Source organism: Orycteropus afer, unplaced genomic scaffold (assembly GCF_000298275.1).
Source record: "Orycteropus afer afer isolate SDZICR_OR568_19922 unplaced genomic scaffold, OryAfe1.0 scaffold00515, whole genome shotgun sequence".
Lineage (NCBI taxonomy): Eukaryota > Metazoa > Chordata > Mammalia > Tubulidentata > Orycteropodidae > Orycteropus > Orycteropus afer.
In genome coordinates, this window is record NW_006922102.1 from 771347 (window position 1) to 776121 (window position 4775).

Consider the following 4775-nt stretch of genomic DNA (forward strand, 5'->3'; position numbering starts at 1 on the left):
TGCTTTCTTCATGGATAATGTTCTTGATATCCTCCCACAATTCTTCTGGTTTTTGGTCACTGATGTTCAATGCATCAAATCTATTCTTTAGATGATCTCTAAATTCAGGAGAGATATAATCAAGATCATATTTTGGCTCTCTTGGATTTGTTTTTGTTGTCTTTAACTTCAAGTTGAACTTGCATATGAGCAGTTGATCCAGCTGAGGAGAGGGAACTCAGGCACACCCAAAACAAACAGCAGTGCAGGAGAGTGGGAGAAAGGGGATTAAAAGCCAGGAACCCAGACAGAGGAGCAGTCAGCCGCAGGGGTCCAGGTGAGGAGAGAGAACGCAGGCACGCCCAAAGCAGCAGGGCAGGAGAGTGGGAGAAAGGGGATTAAAAGCCAGGAACCTGGACAGAGGAGCAGTCAGCTGCAGGGATCCAAGTGAGGAGAGGGAACTCAGGCATGCCCAAAGCAGCAGGGCAGGAGAGCAGGAGAAAGGGGATTAAAAGCCAGGAACTCGGACAGAGGAGCAGTCAGCTGCAGGGATCCAGGTAAGGGTGGTACGAGAGGTTTCCAACAGGGAGACAAACTTTGTTAGTTTGTCCTACTATGGTGACATGTTGATGTGAGTTTTGAGGCTGAGCCACTGGGGTTTCAAACCCAGCGGAATGCACATGGTGCACAGGTATCAGCCCAGCTTACAGACTGAGACAGACTAGGAAGAAGGAAGAGGCCATCCACTTCTCAAACAATTGGCCAGGGAAAACCTTATGAATAGCAAAGAAACACTGTTTGATACATTACCGCGCAACTTTATGAATAGTTCGGTTAGGTTAGAAGGCTCTCAAAATAGGACTGGGAAAGAGCTGCATCATCTCAGTAAACCCAGCCTTAGTCCAGTGGATAAGGTAAAGCTTTCGAGACCTCCATTTTCCGATGTGGCACCACTCAAATTGAAGAGAAACAGCTGCAGACATCCATTAATCATTGGAACATGGAATGTACAAAGTATGAATCTAGGAAAATTGGAAGCTCTCAAAAATGAAATGGAACACATAAAGATTGATATCCTTGGCATTAATGAGCTGAAATGGACTGGTTTTGGCCATTTTGAATCAGACAACCATATGATCTACTGTGCTGGGAATGACAGTTTGAAAAGGAATGGCGTGGCATTCATCATCACAAAGGATGTTTCAAGATCTGTCCTGAAGTACAATGCTGTCAGTGATAGGATAATATCCATGTGCCTACAAGGAAGACCCGTTAATATGACTATTATTCAAATTTATGCCCCAACCACCAAAGCCAAAAATGAGGAAATTGAAGATTTTTATCAACTTCTGCAGTCAGAAATTGAAAGAACATGCAATCAGGATGCGTTAATTATCACTGGTGACTGGAATGCAAAAGTTGGAAACAAAGAAGAATCATCAGTAGTTGGAAAATTTGGCCTTGGTGACAGAAATAATGCTGGAACTCTCATGGTAGAATTTTGTAAGACCAACGACTTGTTCATTGCCTTGGGGATAGTCTCTAGTTTATGGCATGCTTGGACCCTGCATGTAGCTGTGTCATTGTTCAGCAGCTTGCCATGCTCCACTGACCTTGGGATTTACAATGGACTTGAATTAATGCCCTGCCATGTGGTTTGGTAACATCGGGACTGTGCCATTTTATTTGTCAACCTTGGGCTCGTTAGCCTCAGCAGCCAGTAGCTGCCTGAGTGAAGAGATGCCTCTAGCTTCAGTGGGCCAGGACAAGAGGCAGAGCTTAAGCCCAAGGTCGAGGGGCTTTCATCCAGCCCCTAGAGCCTGGCACTTTGAACTTGGACTTAAAGCCTCCAAATTGTAAGAATGAACTCCTGTTTGTTAAGGCCATCCCATTTGTGGTGTATTCCTGTCAGAGTGACACTAGGGAACCAGAACAGAAAGTTATCTTGAAAACGTAGAACTCCATCTGGCTTTGCCCAAGCAGGCAGCACGAGGGGCCAGCACCATCCATCATCTCTAAAGCAGGATCAGCAAGCTACAGCTCAAGGGTCAAATGTGGACCAACACCCTCATTCACTTGCTCATACACTATCTACAGCACGTCAACCACCTGGACCGCAGACTCTAAAGTATTTACCCTCTGACCCTAAGGAGAAAGTCTGCTGACCCTGCTCTAAAGAGTTGCTCCTCTACTTTCTTTCTAGTTTCTTCCTTCGGGGAAAGAGGGGAAACCAGAAACGCTCGGGACTCCCAGGTTTTCTCTGTGGTACTGTTTCTTCTAGTCTTTACAGAAGCGATGCAGGAACTGCAGAAGACTTCTCAAGCCTTGCATCTTGAGGTAACACAGCTCATGTGCCTTGCTCAGGCTTCTCAATGCTACATGCTACCAGACTGGCTGTTCTTGTGGTTGCTGGGTGCTCCTGCATCGATTCCAATGCACAGTGACCCCATGTAACAGAGTGAAACTGCTCTAGGGTTTTCTAGGCTGTGGTCTTTATGGAAGCAGATCACCAGGTCTTATGGAAGCCACTGGGTGTGTCTGAACCACCAACCTTTCAGTTAGCAGCTGAGTACTTAAACTATGAGCCACCAAGCACCTTCTAGACTAGCTAACAGCAATGAACACAACACAGCGAACATGGTGTCCAGCACATCTGGAGTATCTAAGGGCCAGCCGTGGTGCTAGGATCCTCTCTGAATTGTCTTGTTTTGCTATTAGGCCACCTCAAGGCATGTCCAGCTAGAAGACTGGGTTCACACTGTCGGTGAGGGGCACAGACCGCTGTGAAAACCAGATCTCTTTGCTTCCACATCCTGTCTTACTAATGACTCTACTTCATAACAGGACGGTGCTCGGCCCCCCTGCTGCTGACAGGAATAGCTGGTACTCTTACTCCACCAAGCACCCTCATCAAAGACCCATCACCAGGAGGGTAACCCTTGCCTACCCATTTCACTGATAAGAATACTGAGGATCAGGAAGGTGAAATGACTCATCCAAGGTCACCCAGCTGCATGAGGTGGTGCTGGGAGTCTGAGCCCACACGCTGAACTTCTCCACTATTCTGCTCCTGTTGAAAGAAGACACTGTCCCCGTGAGGCTCAGCTTTCCATCGCTAAAATAAGGATTCTGACTTTCTGTGGAGGAGCCCTGGGGCTCAGAGGATAAGGACTTGGCTGCTAATTGAAACACTGGCAGTTCGAACCTGCCCAGCAGCTCTGCAGGAGAAAGATTATAGCCTAGGAACCTATGGGCCAGTGCTACTCTGTCACACGGAGTCACCATGAGTTGGAAGCAACTTGACGGAACACAAGTTTTCTGTGACTTGTAACCCAAGATCAATACAGAGCTCCTTCGAAGACGAAGCAAAAACACTGTGATTTGCTAACAACTAATGTTTGTGGGACCTCCCACTGTCCCCAGATCTCGGGAATGACTGTCCGATGGGCACTCTGACATCAGAACTTTCTCTGCCTTCGCCCCCACCATGACATGCCTTCCATTCAACACACAATGATGTGCCCAGCAGTACAAGAGCAACAAGTCCTCTCCCTCTCCACAGACTTGCAGAAGTGCCAGGGTCTCCAGACCCCCATTTAAAATGCCCACAAACGTAAGACCTACATCACTGTCACTGCCTGGGTTGCCACCGAGTTGATTCCAAGTCAGGGCAACCCCACATGTGCAGAATAGAACTAACTGCTCCCCTTTTTAAAGGCTGTGACCTTCTGAAAGCAGAATGTTAGGCCTATGTTCTGAGACAACTCGGAGTGGGTTCAAACTGGCAACACTGTGGTTAGTAATTGACTGCTTAACCATTTGAGCTATCCAGGGACTCATAGACACACACAGACTGAGAAAGCAGGAAAGGGACATAGATGGCACCTCTATGGTAAAGCTGTTCATTGACGCTGATAAAGGATATTTACCTCCGCTGCCCAGAATCCTTCTGCTGTCTGTAGGTACCACAGCCTTGATTCCTCGGCAGGAGTTACTTGGCCCCTCGTGGATCAGTCTGGTGGTATTGACTCTCAAACTGTGCTGTGTCCCCCTGGTCCACAGGCAGGCCATGCCCAAGCCAAGCTTCTGAGAGCTGGCTTTGCAGGGAGGGGCTTCCCAGGCAGGACTATTGGTGGCCCCAGTAGTAAGACCATCTGCAGCAGCCGAGTTCTAGAACGTGCGAGCCTGGTTCCCATCTTTCCTTTCATCCTGGGAATCGCCTCACTGCCATGTCTGCTGTTAGTTGCCACCAAGTGGAGTCAGTTCAGACGTGTGGCAACGCTGTGTCAGAGTAGTGCTGTGTCCACACAGTTTTCAAGGCTGGCTATTCAGAAGTAGATCACCAGGCCTCTCTTCTGAGATGTTCTGAGTACGTTTGAACTATCAACCTTTGGGCTAATAGTCAAGTGCTTAACTTCTTGCACCACACAGGGATGCCAAACTACCTCATCCAAACCAAACTCACTGCCATTGAGTCGATTCCAATTCATAGCAACCCCACATGGTTCACCACGGCTATAAATCATTAGGGAAGCAGACTGCCTCATCTTTCTTCTGCTGAGCAGCTGGTGAGTTCAACCTACCTACCTTTTGATTAATATGCACATGCCTTAACACTTCACCACCAGAGCTCCTTGAACCACCTCATAGTCTCCCAAAAACTTCTGTCTTACCTAAGTAAGTTAGCCAAAACTGGTCTTTGGACTTGGAACCAATCAACCCTAATGTTCACAGTCCCTGAGTGCTGCTTTTGAAGGGGGTAAAAAAAGCTTTCAATCAGTGTCATTTCAGTCTTA